General features: G+C 43.4%; 1 long non-coding RNA gene across 1 annotated transcript in view; it reads right to left on the bottom strand.

Annotated features, from left to right (window-relative positions):
- The window catches only part of LOC126249807 (uncharacterized), a 322,275-nt gene that overhangs the window by 226,253 nt on the left and 76,449 nt on the right, over nucleotides 1–19,573 (bottom strand). Inside the window, exon 2 of the long non-coding RNA XR_007545665.1 lies at nucleotides 6,201–6,257. This is a non-coding gene — a long non-coding RNA (uncharacterized LOC126249807). The remainder of the gene's footprint in view (nucleotides 1–6,200; nucleotides 6,258–19,573) is intronic.

Here is a 19,573-nt window from a genome sequence, read left to right as displayed (position 1 = left end):
ATACGCCTGGGCATTGAGTCAAACAGAGCTTGGATGTCGTGTACAGGTACAGCTGCCCATGCAGCTTTAACACGATACCACAGTTAATCAAGAGTAGTGACTGGCGTATTGTGAGGAGCCAGTTGCTCGGTCACCGTTGACCAGACGTTTTCAATTGGTGAGAGATCTGGAGAATGTGCTGGTCAGGGCAACAGTCGAACATTTTCTGTGTCCAGAAAGGCCCGTACAAGACCTGCAACATGCGGTCGTGCATTATCCTGCAGAAATTTAGGGTTTCACAGGCATCGAATGAAGGGTAGAGCCACGGGTCGTAAGACATCTGAAATGTAGCGTTCACTGTTCAAAGTGCCGTCTATGCGACCAAGAGGTGACTGAGACGTGTAACCAATGGCATCCCATACCATCACGCCGGGTGATACGCCAGTATGGCGATGGCGAATACACGCTTCGAATGTGCGTTCACCGCGATGTCGCCAAACACGGATGCAACCATCATGATGCTGTAAACAGAACCTGGATTCATCCGAAAAAATAACGTTTTTCCATTCGTGCATCCAGGTTCGTCGTTGAGTACACCATCGCAGGCGCTCCTGTCTGTGATGCAGCGTCAAGAGTAACCGCAGCCATGGTCTCCGAGCTGATACTCCATGCTGCTGCAAACGCCGTCGAACTGATCGTGCTGATGGTTGTTGTCTTGCAAGCGTCCCCATCTGTTGACTCAAGGATCGAGACGTGGCTGCACGATCCGTTACAGTCATGCGGATAAGATGCCTGTCATCTCGATCTCGACTGCTAGTGATACGAGGCCATTGGGATCCAGTACGGCGTTCCGTATTACTCTCCTGAACCCACCGATTCCAAATTCTGCTAACAGTCATTCGATCTCGACCAACGCGAGCAGCAATGTCGTGATACGATAAACCGCAATCGCGATAGGCTACAATCCGACATTTATCAAAGTCGGAAACGTGATGGTACGCATTCCTCCTCCTTACACGAGGCATCACAAGAACTTTTCACCAGGCAACACCGGTCAACTGCTGTTTGTGTATGAGAAATCGGTTGGAATCTTTCCTCATGTCAGCACGTTGTAGGTGTTGCCATCGGTGCCAACGTTGTGTGAATGCTCTGAAAAGCTAATTATCTGCGTATCATAACATCTTCTTCCTTTCGGTTAAATTTCGCGTCTGTAGCATGTCATCTTCGTGGTGTAGCAATTTTAATGGCCAGTGGTGTAGCATTAAGGTTCATTCCAGGTGATCAAAAAGTCAGTATAAATCTGAAAAATTATTAAACCACGGAATAGTGTAGATAGAGAGGTAGAAATTGACACACATGCTTGGAATGACATGACGTCTTATTAGAACCACCCCATATTGCTAGATACCTAGACACGTGAAAGATCTCTGGCGCGCGTCGTTTGGTGATGATCGTGTGCTCAGCCGCCACTTTCGTCATGCTTGGCCTCCCAGGACCTCAGTCCGTGCGATTATTGGCTTTGGGCTTACCTGAAGACGCAAGTCTATCGTGATCGACCGACATCTCTAGGGATGCTGAAAGACAACACTCGTTCCAATGCCTCACTTTAACTCCGGACATGCTTTACAGTGCTGTTCACAACATTATTCCTCGATTACAGCTATTGTTGAGGAATGATGGTGGACATATTGAGCATTTCCTGTAAAGAACATTATCTTTGCTTTGTCTTACTTTGTTATGCTAATTATTGCTATCCTCATCAGATGAAGCGCAATCTGTCGGACATTTTTTGAACGTTTGTATTTTTTTTTGTTCTAATAAAGCCCCATGTCATTCCAAGCATGTGTGTCAATTTGTACCTCTCTATCTACAATATTCCGTGATTTATTCAGTTTTCAAATTTATACTGACTTTTTGATCACCCTGTACTTTAGAATCTAGGGAGCACTGATTTGACGAATATTTGTATATGTGGAAATTAACTCACACTTTCTTTTACACTGCAGACGTATGTGATTCACTTTAACTGATTTATGTCTTACAGTGTTTTTTCTTTTTCATGTATTATCCTCAACTAACAATATAAAAATCGCACTTCTTTGCTTTACTGACATATTTTGCAGACGTTTTAGAATTTTTCAAGATCATAGATGAGGAAAAGTAATTAATTTACAACTGGGGTGTATTTTTAACCATACAGGAATATATTAGCGGCAGTACGAAATCATGGTCTGAAATCATTTTTCCCCTTAAGCAGTATGTAATCATCGAATTTTTCGCCCTGCTGACGTATTTTGCAGACATTTTACAACTCAGGTATGCTTTTTATTTGCAGTGTTGGGACGTATCATTAATTTATTTGAGTGTTACAAGGTTTTTCATTATTAACCTCAACTAAGCCCTTGATATTTAATGTAAACAGTGCACTTTTCGCGCTGGCGGCGTGTTTTGTAGACATTTAAGAAAGGAAAATGAGGATAAAAAGAAAGAAGATGAACAGCTTGACCAACTCCTACTTAGAAATAGAAAATTTTTTGAAGGTTCAACGCCTTCACTTTGTTCTTCATAATTGTATTTCTGACGATCTGGGGATTATCACGATTATCACATGCGCGCGCTGATTGGCGATCGCGGTTTGGTCAAACTGTTCATCTTCTTTCTTTTTATCCTCATTTTCCTTTTACGATGAAGGTGATTTTAGCCCGTTGAACACCTCACGTTTTATCCCTATATCTTTATTACCACGACGTCTTTATATTACGTCCTCTCAGCCCCCCCCCCCCCCCCCCAGCCTAACTACTGGCTTTAGGTATAGTTTTTAAGAGTTCCTCCTGTTGTCATAGGTAGCTTCATATATAAGTTTCTTTACTAGCACAAGCAACCGTGTGCGGTTATTTTTAGGTTTCATCTCCTATTTAGCTCATCTCTTGCTCTATCCATTTCATTTTTTGATATACGTTGATCCACGGTTGGGAATATATGGGCTATTTAGCCCCGACCCATGTATAAACTTTCTCGTATCCGTATGCGCATGCGCATTCAAGTAACTTCCCTCGTCTTGAGCATGTACATAGTTGGCGGGTCAGGCTTGTAAGTGAGCGACCGTTTGTAGCTGCAGTTTATGGCGGGTCATGGCCCATGTGAGGTGGAGCGTACACCATTAAGTTAAATAGTGGTTTTGACTTTGTACATATCTACTGTTTGTGTCTTCCTTTTCTTTTTCGTTTATAAATGTATAGCTATGGTGTTCTTTTAATCATAGACAAAGGTCTTCTCAGGCACTTGTGGGTTTTATTGTTGTTCTGAAGAAGGTGTAATTATCTACGCTGAAACCTGGGTTAACACTCAACACTAGGTGCTTTTTTTCTCAATAGAGGCGGGTTTTTAGTTTTTTAATATATTAACCAACATTTGCTGACGTGCTGCGATGTTGAAGGTTCTTAAAAGTCGGAATGTCTTTTTTGAAAGGGCACGGCCGACTTCCTTCCCCGTCCTTCCCAAATCCGATGAGACCGATGACCTAGCTGCCTGGTCTCCAACCGCGTGACTGCTACGGACGTGCCTCGGGCATAGATGTGTGCGATGTCCTTAGGTTACTTAGGTTTAAGTAGTTCTAAGTTCTAGGGGACTGATGACCTCAGATGTTAAGTCCCATAGTGCTCAGAGCCATTTGAACCATTTGTCCGGTCTCCTCCCCCAAACAATCCAACCCCGTAAGTAGGATGATAGCAGTTTTACAACTAGTGGGTTCAATCTTGGCAGATTGGATAAAGGCACAGTCAGCGGACAGTGACTGGCAATTATTTCAAGCGCAATCTGAGTTTGAAATGTAAGAAGACTTGCTATACAAACCCATAAAGTATCGACCTCACATTGTAGATCTTGCAGTGCTTAGAATGGATGTACTACGTCAAGCATATGACCACGTATTATCACGTCACAGAGGGAAAAAAAGCAACTGATAGGTGTTTAACTGAAAGATTTTGACGGAAAAGCTGTCGCAGTGCTGTAGAACAATATGAAAGAAACTGCATCCCGTGTGCGCAAAAAGCAGCAGATTGGAGTCATCAGAAAATTCTATTACAGAGATTACCTGAAGCTGACAAACCATTTTCAGTGCTATTAAGATGTCTTAGGACCTTTTAATGGAGCTCTGGTGGGTAATAAATATGTCCTTACGATGTTAGACCTTTTTTTACGATATTTTTTTCTGGTGGCCATCACGAATCAAGAAGGCGAATACGATAGCACAGGATATGGTAAAAAACTTGTTACTGAAATTACGGGCCAAGGAACTAACTTTGTACCTGAAGTAATGAAACAATTATGTCGCTTGCTGAAATTTAAGAAGTTACATTTCAGCCGATTCCATCCACAAACGAATGGACAGACAGGACGGATGCACCGTGCGTTATACAGAATATTAAGCCATTAAATGATAGTTCAAAAGTTCATACTCTCACCGCACGAAGTAATATATGAGCGGAAAATGCCGTCATCTTTTAACGTAGATCAGCCTAAATTGGTCCACAGGGTGAACCATTGAAGAATTTTGCGAAGAAATTCAAAGAAATTTGGCAAAAGGTAAAGCAGGCCAATACAAAAGCAATAGAGAAGCGAGAAAGTATTGAGCAACGGACGAGTAAACTGTCACAGTACAGAATAAGACAGTGGGAATTATTAGCTAACCTATATACCCCAAACGGCAAAACAAAAATGGTTTTTAACGAAATATCATTGATCTTATCAAGTTATCGAGATAATATCGCCAGCCAACGTAAAATTACAGTTGCCAACTAGAGCATGTATGTAGAGTATGTAGAGTAAAACAGTTTAGAGGTGAAATTGATGGGTTGTACACAGATTCCTTCAGCTGTTGCGGAAAGGGAAGAATTACTAAGGAAAAAGGAACACAAGAGAAACATACCTTATGCACTGATGTCTGGGAGTAAATAGCGTAAATGCTCATATGGAATGCAAATTTGATGTTCGTTAATTACTTAGGTTAGTCTTAATTTTCTTCATTTGTCATGTTCTGTGTTTGTGTACTTGTATAAAGGAGGGAGTGGATTGACGGGACTTACTTTTCTCTTAGGTGACGTACAAAGATGTTACTGCAATCAGATGTTCTACTTACAAGTCACGCCTGGACAGTCGCATTTACAGTCAGTATTTGCGAAATAAGGAAATATGTGCGGAGACTACAGGATATACTTATAACGCTACAAAAAGAGCCAGGGAAAATATTATCGGTACATATTCAGAACGAGTTTAAAACTCTCGTATGAGAAATTGAGGACTCAACTGCAACAGTTAACAAAAATAGTACCACGAACCCCAATACGTACGAAACGAAGCTGGTTAGTTACAGGAAGTAAATAGTTGAAAAATGCATTTGGAACAGCGGATAATGAGGATATCAAGAATTTAAACTGCACAACTGGATATGTACAAGAATTAGCGAAAGATGCAAAAGGAAAGGTAGACTGGCACACAACAGGGTTAGGGAACATAGAGCAAGGAACACTCAGTGTTACTAAAACGGTACGGAACTTAACAAAGGAACTACAACACTATGCAAAGAACTCCATGAATGTCTTAAATAGTGATCTGGAGAAAATACAAACCCAGTTAAGCAAACTAGATAAGAAAGTGGTAATAACTACATTGTTACGGACCTTAACAAATAGATTAGACAACGTAAGGATCGAGATAGAAACTTTGCATAAGCAGTACGTCACGCTAATTATGGGCAACCGATTTCAATGTCATTAAATCCAACTCACATTTTTATGGCATTACAGAAAGCACAAACAGATTTTCCAGAGGGATTAGAACATGTCATGCCAATACGAAGAAAGAGTACAGCTATATTTTATCACACAACTGATGTAAGAATATATACTGATCAAGCGAGTTTGCACAAAAATCCGATTTCCAGTAGTAGTTGTCAACGCGTAATACCATTGTTACACGATACATCCATGTCCTATTAAATGAAATACAATTGGGAAATGGATACAAATACAACCTCATGAATTATTGTTAGTTTCTAGACGGAGAGATGCTCGTGTAATTAAGTCTGTAACGAATTTGAAGGATTTGCATTTAAGACAGTAATATTTGTTCAACAAAGATGATGCAAACGAAAAACAAGTCATGTAAAATGCAGTTGTTTTTAAGGAATATGGAAGCTGTAGAGTGTGAGAAAAAAGTCTTACCTCCTCAGCCAAAATTCCAGGTAGTTGGAGATCACTGGATTTACTCCATATTTACACCTGAAACAGTAATGATCATTTGTTACGAAAAAGGTAAACCAGCTGGCACAATGAAACTACACTTACAAGGCATCGGATTGTTAATTAATGGAACTAGATGCGAACTAGCGGGGTGACAATTTGAGGAACATCGTCTCAAATCGTTTTAAATGCCCAGATCATAATTTAACAGGAAGCGAAAAATATTTTTCCGCCTAACCAAATGAAATATGTCAAAATTCTCGACTGTGGGAATTATATTCCAGAATAAGTCTTGATTGAAATCATTTCCCACTGCATGAAGGCACCATTTTAATTATTAAATTCCACTTAATACGATTTCAAACGATGCACTTAACAAAATAGGTTTTGATCCTATCGTGTTTTCACATAATATGATTTGAAACGTTCGTTTCAATTTTTACTGATTTTATTGTCAGACGCAGGCCATCACGTAAGAAGATAAGGTTATTAACATGTTGTTGACGGTAGATCGACGTGTTAGAGTCTTGCAAACAGTCTCAGTCATCGACCTCATCAGTAGCTCTGCCAGTTTCAGCGATATCGTATCGATGTTTAGTTCCGAAACATAAAAATGCAAACTATCTTCCTCTTTCCAATTGTCTTCAAATTTTATTTTCAACAGTTTATCGACATCCAGTTTCCTAGCGTCATGTAATCCTCTCGGTTTGTCAATGTAAATTCGACTGCACTTTCCTGTATAATACTTTCCAGTTCTTCGCAATTTTGGAGATGTAACGTTCATCATATAACTGAGTCAACAATCTTGTTCCACTTTGTTCGGTACGCCGTAAACTTTATTTTTTTTTTGCTTTCACCAGATAGAATATTGGATGCTTCAACACTCGAATCTGCCTTCTTTGCGATTACAAGGAGGCTCAAAATTACTTAAATGTGAATCTCGGTTCAAGTACCTAAAATGAAATACGTCTCGTCTCGTCAAAATTACAGATACTAAATAAAGCTCAATCAAAGTAAAAAAGTATGCAATTATGCAATTTCTCCCTCACGAATTACACATCAATGCAGCGACATCACAAGTTTCACTGAAAATGATCATTCGTAAAATACACAACTGGCCATTAAAATTGCTACACCACGAAGATGACGTGCTGCAAACGCGAAATTTAACCGACAGGAAGAAGATGCTGTGATATGCGAATGATTAGCTTTTCAGAGCATTCACACAAGGTTGGCGCCGGTGGCGACACCTACAACGTGCTGACATGAGGAAAGTATCCAACCGATTTCTCATACACAAACAGCAGTTGACCGGTGTTGCCTGGTGAAACATTGTTGTGATGCCTCGTGTAAGGAGGAGAAATGCGTACCATCACGTTTCCGACTCTGATAAATGTCGGATTGTAGCCTATCGCCATTGCGGTTTATCGTATCGCGACATTGCTGCTCGCGTTGGTCGAGATCCAATGACTGTTAGCAGGCTCAGGAGGGTAATACGGAACGCTGTGCTACATCCCAACGGACTCGTATCACTAGTAGTCGAGATGACAGGCATCATATCCGCATGACTGTAACGGATCGTGCAGCGACGTCTAGATCCCTGAGTCAACAGATGGGGACGTTTGCAAGACAACAACCATCTGCACGAACAGTTCGACGACATTTGTAGCAGCATGGACTATCTGCTCGGAGACCATGGCTGCAGTTACCGTTGACGCTGCATCTCAGGCAGGAGCACCTGCGATGGTGTACTCAACGACAAATCTGGATGCACGAATGGAAAAACGTTATTTTTTCGGATGAATCCAGGTTCTGTTTACAGCATCATGATGGTCGCATCCGTGTTAGGCGACATCGCGGGGAACGCACATTCGAAGCGTGTATTCGTCATCGCCATACAGGCGTATCACCCAGCGTGATGGTATGGGGTGCCATTGGTTACACGTCTCGGTCACCTCTTGTTCGCATTGACAGCACTTTGAACAGTGGACGTTACATTTCAGATGTATTCGACCCGTGGCTCTACCCTTCATTCGATCCCTGCGAAAACCTAAATTTCTGCAGGATAATGCACGACCGCATGTTGCAGCTCCTGTACGGGTCTTTCTGGATACAGAAAATGTTCGACTGTTGCCCTGGCCAGCACATTCTCCAAATCTCTCACCAATTGAAAACGTCTGGTCAACGGTGGCCGAGCAACTGCCTCGTCACAATATGCCAGTCACTACTCTTGATGAACTGTGGTATCGTGTTGAAGGTGCATGGGCAGCTGTACCTGTACACGCCATCCAAGCTCTGTTTGACTCAATGCCCAGGTGTATGAAGGTGGTTATTACGGCCAGAGGTGGTTGTTCTGGGTACTGATTTCTGAGGATCTACGCACCTAAATTGCGTGAAAATGTAATCACATGTCAGCTCTAGTATAATATATTTGTCCAATGAATAACCGTTTATCATCTGCATTTCTTCTTGGTGTAGCAATTTTAATTGCCAGTAGTGTAGATAATGTGTTATTAATTACCGAGCTTCCTTTTCACGTTGTCTTTTACTTTTTGCAGCTCTAATTCTCATTTAACTTCCTTTAGATCGCTCTCCCTCGCGTAAATAGCGCTCCATGATTATAGAAAGTGCACAGTCACGTAATCAACACCACATTGTGAGCTGTGGGATGAAAACAGTGGAAACAGCAAGCTAAAGAACTGGCTAATAATGTGGACTGGGAAACTTGCCTTGAACATGACACGTTTTGACTGTCAGCTGCAGTGTACGTAATACAATTTGATCCGATTCAAGGTTTTCGACACTAAATTACTCTGGGAAAGAATAATAAATGGCCCAATGTGACTCAACAACGTTAAAGAGCATACCACAGTTGTGGTGATAATGCATCAAATTGTATTTTGACCTGGGCTTAATTTAATATATTTTGAAACGATCTCCTAATTTTACTTTCCAGCTACCATTACTAGCACAACAATTATTAATGGGTCTCGATTCATATAGTATTCGTCGAATGAACCACCACACATATTACCTAATCAAAACCTAACTTTTATTAACGATAACTTAGCTGCCACTTTTCTGCAATTCCTAGACCAATTAATCACTTCAGAAAAAGGACAAATTTCAGTCACTCGAATAATGCAACATGTGGAACAATATCACGAGAAACGTAGGCAAAACACAACTATTTTCAGTGTATCAACAAGGAAAAGCTCGTGTTTATTTGTGGAACTTAATTTTGTACAAGGCGTAAGATACCTCATTCAACTGAGGTAACCATCCATCAAATACCAATGGAGTGGATCCAAACTAGTAATAAGTAATCGAAGTAGAAAGTGTAAATAATGTGTGTAACTATGACAGAATGAAAAAGTAGCTTAATTAAGCGAACTAAACCAAGCATAATCTTGGTTCTAGTGTTTACCTGTGCAACTTATTTTTGTATAATGCGTAAGATATCTCATTCAAACTAGGTAACCATCCATCAGATACCCGTGAAGTGGATACGAACTAGTAATAAGTAATGGTAAGTAGAAAGTGTAAAAAGTGTAAACAACGTATGTAAGCAGGGCCGATGGAGAAAGTAGATTAATTAAGCTGACTAACATTCATGACTTAGGTTGAGAAGTAAGAGTTGTAGAGCAATTTTTTGATTACAAAGGAGGTGTAGACTAATTAGGAGTAGGTCAAAAGGGAAAATTCGGGACGAATTTATTAAAGACGAGGGATGTGTTATGGGCTACAATAGTAAGGGGTATGAAATAAGAAATTTTTATTAAAACTCGTTCACACTGCGACAGGCAATATCAAGTTTAGCCAAAGACAGAGGCTGAAGCATGAAGTTTCCTGGTATGTGCCAAGTTGGTCAGGTCTTCGACACATTACGACTCCGTCCGCCGAGTAATAAATATGCATTCAGCAAAAAGAAGACTGTGACAGAAAACCAAGGGAAGAGAAACAAGCATATTCGTTAGCTCGTCGGACATGGTGCAAGGAAATCTAGCTCTTACACAAGAACACATAGAGGAGACCTAATACAGCATTTAAGAGCCTATTAAGTGAATATAGCAGAATAAGGACACATGCGGTCATTACGAACCGAGCCTCACGTCATAGGCTCGCACTAGCTCGCTTTAAACACTCCAGCTCTCCAGCTCTCGTCAGTTGATCACTGGGATCCATGGCATTCACAGTAATAGTACTCGATTGTATTATTACGATGCTGTAGTGAATCTACACTCCTGGAAATGGAAAAAAGAACACATTGACACCGGTGTGTCAGACCCACCATACTTGCTCCGGACACTGCGAGAGGGCTGTACAAGCAATGATCACACGCACGGCACAGCGGACACACCAGGAACCGCGGTGTTGGCCGTCGAATGGCGCTAGCTGCGCAGCATTTGTGCACCGCCGCCGTCAGTGGCAGCCAGTTTGCCGTGGCATACGGAGCTCCATCGCAGTCTTTAACACTGGTAGCATGCCGCGACAGCGTGGACGTGAACCGTATGTGCAGTTGGCGGACTTTGAGCGAGGGCGTATAGTGGGCATGCGGGAGGCCGGGTGGACGTACCGCCGAATTGCTCAACACGTGGGGCGTGAGGTCTCCACAGTACATCGATGTTGTCGCCAGTGGTCGGCGGAAGGTGCACGTGCCCGTCGACCTGGGACCGGACCGCAGCGATGCACGGATGCACGCCAAGACCGTAGGATCCTACGCAGTGCCGTAGGGGACCGCACCGCCACTTCCCAGCAAATTAGGGACACTGTTGCTCCTGGGGTATCGGCGAGGACCATTCGCAACCGTCTCCATGAAGCTGGGCTACGGTCCCGCACACCGTTAGGCCGTCTTCCGCTCACGCCCCAACATCGTGCAGCCCGCCTCCAGTGGTGTCGCGACAGGCGTGAATGGAGGGACGAATGGAGACGTGTCGTCTTCAGCGATGAGAGTCGCTTCTGCCTTGGTGCCAATGATGGTCGTATGCGTGTTTGGCGCCGTGCAGGTGAGCGCCACAATCAGGACTGCATACGACCGAGGCACACAGGGCCAACACCCGGCATCATGGTGTGGGGAGCGATCTCCTACACTGGCCGTACACCACTGGTGATCGTCGAGGGGACACTGAATAGTGCACGGTACATCCAAACCGTCATCGAACCCATCGTTCTACCATTCCTAGACCGGCAAGGGAACTTGCTGTTCCAACAGGACAATGCACGTCCGCATGTATCCCGTGCCACCCAACGTGCTCTAGAAGGTGTAAGTCAACTACCCTGGCCAGCAAGATCTCCGGATCTGTCCCCCATTGAGCATGTTTGGGACTGGATGAAGCGTCGTCTCACGCGGTCTGCACGTCCAGCACGAACGCTGGTCCAACTGAGGCGCCAGGTGGAAATGGCATGGCAAGCCGTTCCACAGGACTACATCCAGCATCTCTACGATCGTCTCCATGGGAGAATAGCAGCCTGCATTGCTGCGAAAGGTGGATATACACTGTACTAGTGCCGACATTGTGCATGCTCTGTTGCCTGTGTCTATGTGCCTGTGGTTCTGTCAGTGTGATCATGTGATGTATCTGACCCCAGGAATGTGTCAATAAAGTTTCCCCTTCCTGGGACAATGAATTCACGGTGTTCTTATTTCAATTTCCAGGAGTGTATGTCCTAGATGCTCCATCACAGTCTATGAATTAGGAAGAGATATACACGATATGGTGGTCTGCACCTGATGAACGCCACGCTGATCGCCATCTACTGTCTGCTGATTGAGAGACAGACTATCTTCCGACAACACCAAATCTCAGAGTGTTGCCAGCACTGAACTGCAGCGTGGAAGCCAGCAATAGGGCCTCTTGGGGTCCATGTTCCCATTCAACACCCAGGCATCTCAGGATGTTAAAACCTACCAGGCTGGAAAAGCGGAGGTCAGCCGACCACACTACTCCAGCAAGTACATGGCTGATGGGTCACAAAGGGTCATCGTAGTGGACCAAGGATACTCCAATAGCCAGAGCAAGATCAAACTTTCGCGCTGGGTATGGCCAGCGCCTGCCAGCCGGCAAACCTCCGTTGCGCCGAGATCACTAACACCATCGCCTGTACGTGCAGATGCTTAGCCGACTAAACAGACATCAGCTAGAATGTAACTCTCAGCTGAATAAAGCATCAGCCGAGACCGATGCGGGAGAGCAACGAATTGCAAACACAGTGAATAAATGACTGAAATTGAACAATATTTTACTAGTGTCGAAGACGGTTCACAGGTTCTCAGTAGCCAACCTGACCTCACATGGGTGTGTCTCTGCTTATGCCCTCCCCTCTGCAACGGCATGCCAAGTAGTATCCAAGCGCTTTAGAATGTACAGATCGGAGCAGTGTGGTGTTGAATGTTACTCTGCAGCATATGTTCACTTCACAAATCTCCCTGAATGTTCACTTTCTAACAGACTACCTTTATGTACATTATTATTTTGATTATTTCACAGTTATGATTTTTTTAATTTTGCAAGGCTTAGTCTTTCATTTTCTTTTCCACTTGAATCCAAGTCCACACATTTTTTCATATGCAGCTGGTCCAAAAATCGTTTTATTCAGTTTTCATCTCATCTGAAAATACATTACCAGCAGTTTAACTTCAAATAATCAAAACTATCTCCCTCTTTATTTATGTAATTCTTTAAGAACCTTCGAAGCATTTTGGGGTAACAGATGAATTAATGGAAGTTCTATACCCAGTATATGTCTTCCTTAGTCAAGATGAATTTATGAAACTACTTTTGTGATGTATCATTAGTCAATATATTTCTTCCTTAGACGATCTCATGTTGACTATAAGCTGAAGAAATCAAAAGTATAGAAGAAATGTACGGGGACATTATGCGCAGGAAGCTTCATGAAGATGGTATGGATGTGGACAACCAACTGCGTGTGTACCGGAACTCGCCCTCATCCATTCAACATCTGTGAAAGCGATACCTTCTGTGTGTTGGATGGTCTGTCTGTTGGTGAACTTCCAGGTTTCTCCACGTTGAGCTCTAACTGAACAGGCGACGTCCTACGTCCTTATGTATGTCCTGAATGTATTTATTTTTCTAGAACACATCAACGTTTGACCATGCACAATATACAGTGAGGTCCATTGATCGTGACCGGGCCAAATACCTCACGAAATAAGCGTCAAACGAAAAAACTACAAGGAACGAAACTTGTCTAGCTTGAAGGAGGAAACCAGATGGCGCTATAGTTGGCCCGCTAGATGGCGCTGCCATAGGTCAAACGGATATCAACTGCGTTTTTTAAAATAGGAACCCGCCATTTTTATTACATATTCTTGTAGTACGTAAAGCAATATGAATGTTTTAGTTGGACCACTTTCTTCGCTTTGTGATAGATGACGCTGTTATAGTCACAAACATATGGCTCACAAATTTAGACGAACAGTTGGTAACAGGTAGGTTTTTTAAATTAAAATACAGAACGTAGGTACGTTTGAACATTTTATTTCGGTTGTTCCAATGAGATACTTGTACCTTTTTTGAACTTATCATTTCTGAGAACGCCGGCCGGTGTGGCCGTGTGGTTCTAAGCGCTTCAGTCTGGAACCGCGAGACCGTTACGGTCGCCGGTTCGAATCCTGCCTCGGGCATGGATGTGTGTGATGTCCTTAGGTTAGTTAGTTTTAAGTAGTTCTAAGTTCTAGGGACAGATAACCGCCGGCCGAAGTGGCCGCGCGGTTCTGGCGCTGCAGTCTGGAACCGCGAGACCGCTAGGTCGCAGGTTCGAATCCTGCCTCGGGCATGGATGTGTGTGGTGTCCTTAGGTTAGTTAGGTTTAACTAGCTCTAAGTTCTAGGGGACTGATGACCTCAGCAGTTGAGTCCCACAGTGCTCAGAGCCATTTGAACCATTTCTGAGAACGCATGCTGTTACAGCCTGATTACCTGTAAATACCACATTAATACAATAAATGCTCAAAATGATGTCCGTCAACCTCAATGCATTTGGCAATACGTGTAACGACATTCCTCTCAACAGCGAGTAGTTCGCCTTCCGTAATGTTCGCACATGCATTGACAATGCGCTGACGCATGTTGTCAGGCGTTGTCGGTGGATCACGATAGCAAATATCCTTCTACTTTTCCCACAGAAAGAAATCCGGGGACGTCAGATCCGGTGAACGCGTGGGCCATGGTATGGTGCTTCGACGACGAATCCACCTGTCATAAAATATGCTATTCAATACCGCTTCAACCGCACGCAAGCTATGTGCCGGACATCATTCATGTTGGAAGTACATCGCCATTCTGTCATGCAGTGAAACATCTTGTAGTAACTTCGGTAGAACATTACGTAGAAAATCAGCATACATTGCACCATTTAGGTTGCCATCGAAAAAAGGGGGCCAATTATCCTTCCTCCCATAATGCCGCGCCATACATTAACCCGCCAAGGTCGCTGATGTTCCACTTGTCGCTGCCATCGTGGATTTTCCGTTGCCCAATAGTGCATATTATGCCGGTTTACGTTACCGCTGTTGGTGAATGACGTTTCGTCGCTAAATAGAACGAGTGCAAAAAATCTGTCATCGTCCCGTAATTTCTCTTGTGCCCAGTGGCAGAACTGTACATGACGTTCAAAGTCGTCGCCATGCATTTCCTGGTGCATAGAAATATGGTACGGGTGCAATCGATGTTGTAGCATTCTCAACCCCGACGTTTTTGAGATTCCCGATTCTCGCGCAATTTGTCTGCTACTGATGTGCGGATTAGCCGCGACAGCAGCTAAAACACCTACGTGGGCATCATCATTTGTTGCAGGTCGTGGTTGACATTTCACATGTGGCTGAACACTCCCTGTTTCCTTCAATCCGGCGAACGGTCCGGACACTTGGACAGGATGCCGAGCAGCATACATAGCACACGCCCGTTGGGTATTTTGATCACAATGGCCATACATTGACACGATATCGACCTTTTCCGCAATTGGTAAACAGTCCATTTTAACACAGGTAAGCAAATACCGTCCGCACTTATACGTTTGTGACTATTACAGCGCCATCTATCACAAAGCGAAAAAAGTGATCCAACTAAAACATTCATATTTATATACATACTACAAGAATATCTAATAAAAAATGGGGGTTCCTATTTTAAAAAATGCGGTTGATATCCGTTTGACCTATGGCAGCGCCTTTTAGCGGGCCAACTGGTTTCCCTCTTCAAGCTAGACGAGTTTCGTTCTTTGTAGTTTTTTCGTTTGACGCTTGTTTCGTGAGATATTTGGCTCGGTCACTATCAATGGACCACCCTGTATAGCAAGAACGCGTATCATCTACGGCAAAGAGTTCAGCGCATAAAGTGGCCAGCTCAATTGACGGACATGGCTATGTTAAATTTCATTACATTCGACACATTAAGAGTTTGAGCTATCGTTATGTTACTGAGTTTTCTTCAATTTATTGAAAAAAAAAACAGCAAGGAGGGCTACGTTTTTCAACGGCACTATTACACCAGAGCCGTCTCTTCTACTGAAACTGAAGGACTTTGGAAAGCGAGCAAGTGCTGACAAGGGAACCTCCCCATCTCACCCCCCTCAGATTTAGTTATAAGTTGAAGTCCTTGGTACAAGTCTTCCCTCGAGCGAAAAGTTTAATTTTTTATTTTCAGACACATATCAAAGTTCAGGCACTCACACATAATCAACTTCGCTCTCCAAGATTCCAGGACATGTTCAGACTTGCTTGGACATATGCAGGATTTGACGGTCTACATACGGAAAAATTTGAAAACGTTAAAAACATATGTTTTGACAGAGCACAGGGAAAACTGTGCGACTGTGAAACTGTCGCATTCATTTGTTGCAGTTTATGTAACAAACTCTTATGTTTTCATCACTTTTTTGAGAGTGATTATCACATCCACAAGAACCTAAATCGGGCAAGGTAGCAGAATCTTTTTACCCATTCGCCAAGTGTACAAGTTACGTGGGCCGACAACATATTCCTGTCATGTGACGCACATGCCGTCACCGGTGTCGTATAGAATATGTCAGACGTGTTTTCCTGTGGAGGAATCAGTTGACCTAAGACCTTGCGATGAAATGTTTTCGGTTCCCAATCGAGAGGCACGTCCTTTCGTCTACTAATCGCACGGTTTTGCGGTGCGGTCGCAAAATACAGACGCTAAGCTTATTATAGTGAACAGAGACGTCAATGAACGAACGGACAGACCATAACTTTGCGAAAATAAAGAAAGTAAACTTTTCACTCGAGGGAAGACTTGAACCAAGGACCTCTCGTTCAGCAGCTGCTCGCGCTAACCACGGGACCACGGCGCTCCTGAGCTCACGTTATCATTGTTGTTGCCTATCTTGCGCATGGACTACTCAGTTTGTATATTTTACTTATTTTTTTCATAGTTCCACACAACTTCTTCCTGTTTTCTCGATTCATCTGTGTTCAGTTTTTCAAGGCCTATCCACTGTGCCAACTTATAACTAAATCTGAGGGGGGTGCGATGGGGAGGTTACCTTGTGAGTGTAATATTGGTACCGTGAGCGGACTGATACATCCACAGCGGTGGGAAAAACTGACACAAACAGGGTGTCCCATGAGGAATCCTCAATGTTCAGGGATATGTTAGGAACGCTCATTTGTAGCAACAAACGTCTTACGGACAAATACAGTTTTGTGTGCTGTGAGTGAAGTAGTGCAACTAATCGAGAGTATATCAGCGAGAAGCGTCGGTTAACTGTGCTTGTACACGCGCTGGCTAAGCTGCCACACATATACACCAATGACGATTATGCATATGTGTGGTATGTTTGCGGCTTCTGTGATGGTAGTGCTTATGCTGCTATCGAAGAATACCGTCGGCACTTTCCGACACATCCAATTCCTAATCCTACAGAGTTTACGAGAGTTTTTAGCACAGTGCGCGAGACAGAAATTCTTCCATGTTCCTATTTTCCTTCTGAACGTCCAGTTCAACAACCTGTGCAGGAACAGCAACATTGTTGAAATGCTGCAGCGTAGTCCTACTACCAGCTTTCTGCACGTATCAATGTCTCAAGAACATGTATATGGCGAACATTGTATGTGGAAAACTTGTACCGATTCCACATACAGCGTGTGCACAAATTTTACACTGACGACAGTGCCACACGAATTTTGTCACTGCTTAAATAACAATCGTAATTTGATTCCATTAATACTACTCACTGATGAAGTCACGTTTACACGGAATGAAGTTAACAATACACGTAATAATTATCGATGGTCCTAGGAAAATCAACACATCAGAGTGGATACCGGTTTCAAAGCTCGTTTCTCGATCAGTTTTGGTGCGGCATGATCGGTAATATGTTGGTAGATACATTCATTTTAGAAGAGCGAATGACGGAACTGGATTACTTTCTTTCGTATGTTGAACATCCTGTGGGGGTTTCTTTGGCCACACAGACTGAAATGTACACTACTGGCCATTAAAATTGCTACACCACGAAGATGACGTGATACAGACGCGAAATTTAGTCAACAGGAAGAAGATGATGTCATATGAAAATGATTATCTTTGCAGAGCATTCACACAAGGTTGGCGCCGGTGGCGACACCTACAACGTGCTAACATGAGGAAAGTTTCCAACCGATTTCTCATACACAAACAGCAGTTGACCGGCGTTGCCTGGTGAAACATTGTTGTGATGCCTCGTGTAAGGAGGAGAAATGCGTACCAACACGTTTCCGACTTTGATAAAGGTCGGAGTGTATCCTAACGCGATTGCGCTTCATCGTATCGCGACATTGCTGCTCGCGTTGGTCGAGATCCAATGACTGTTAGTAGAATATGGAATCGGTGGGTTCAGGAGGGTAATACGGAACGCCGTGCTGGATCCCAACGGCCTCGTATAACTAGCAGTCGAGATGACAGGCATCTTATCCGCATGGCTGTAACGGATCGTGCAGCCACGTCTCGATCCGTGAGTCAACAGATAGGGACCTTTGCAAGAAAACAACCATCTGCACGAATAGTTCGATGACGTTTGCAGCAGCATGGACTATCAGCTCGGAGACCATGGCTGCGGTTACCCTTGACGCTTCGTCACAAACAAGAGTGCCTACGATGGTGTACTCAACGACGAACCTGGGTGCATGTATGGCGAAACGTCATATTTTCGGATGAATCCAGGTTCTGTTTACAGCATCATTATTGTCGCATGCGTGCTTGCTGACTCGCGGTGAGCGCACATTGTAAGCGTGTATTCGTCATCGCCATACTGGCGTATCACCCGGCGTGATGGTATGGGTGCCATTGGTTACACGTCTCGGTCATCTCTTGTTCGCACTGACGGCACTTTGAACAGTGGACGTTACATTTCAGATGTGTTCGACCCGTGGCTCTACCCTTCATTCGATCCCTGCGAAACCCTACATTTCAGCAACATTATGCCCGACCGCATGTTGCAGCTCCTGTACGGGCCTTTCTGGATACAGAAAATGTTCGACTGCTGCCCTGGCCAGCACATTCTCCAGATCTCTCACCAACTGTAAACGTATGTTCAATGGTGGCCGAGCAACTGGCTCGTCACAATACGCCAGTCACTACTCTTGATGAACTGTGGTATCGTGTTGAAGCTGCATGGACAGCTGCACCTGTACGCGCCATCCAAGCTCTGTTTGACTCAATGCCCAGGCGTATGAAGGTGGTTATTACGGCCAGAGGTGGTTGTTCTGGGTACTGATTTCTCAGGATCTATGCAAATTGCGTGAAAATGTAATCACATGTCAGTTCTAGTAAAATATATTTGTCCAATGAATATCCGTTTATCATCTGCATTTCTTCTTGGTGTAGCAATTTTAATGGCCAGTAGTTGACTTCCAGCATGACGGAGCTCTCCACATTTTATCAGACATGTGACGGCACATCTCAATCGCTGGATTGGTCGTGGTAATACAACTAACTGGCCACCAAGATCGACAGGCCTTGCGCCATTAGATTTTTGTTTCTAGAGTTGGATGAAGTCTGAGGTGTATAAACGAAAGGTGAATTCATGATACGAAGTGCTTGGCCGCATAATCGGTGCTGCTGCTCTCATTAAGGAACGTGCAGAAGCACTCAGACGAGCAATACGTGTTCTTCCAAGAGTGCACACGTGCAGTGAAGTTGACAGTGGTATATTCAAACAGCTGTAAAGACACGCGTACGATAACGCTTAGAGATGAATGTGTTAAAAGCATATTTTTTTAAATAAATATTTTATTAAATGCAAGTTGTAATTTTTATGAACCGTTGCACATGTGAACGTATGTAAAGCTGACAATGTATAGAATAATATAGAAAATAAATAACAATGTAA

This window comes from Schistocerca nitens, chromosome 3 (assembly GCF_023898315.1).
Source record: "Schistocerca nitens isolate TAMUIC-IGC-003100 chromosome 3, iqSchNite1.1, whole genome shotgun sequence".
NCBI lineage: Eukaryota > Metazoa > Arthropoda > Insecta > Orthoptera > Acrididae > Schistocerca > Schistocerca nitens.
Note: the sequence above shows the minus strand (reverse complement) of the source record. Positions and strands in the feature narration are given on the sequence as shown.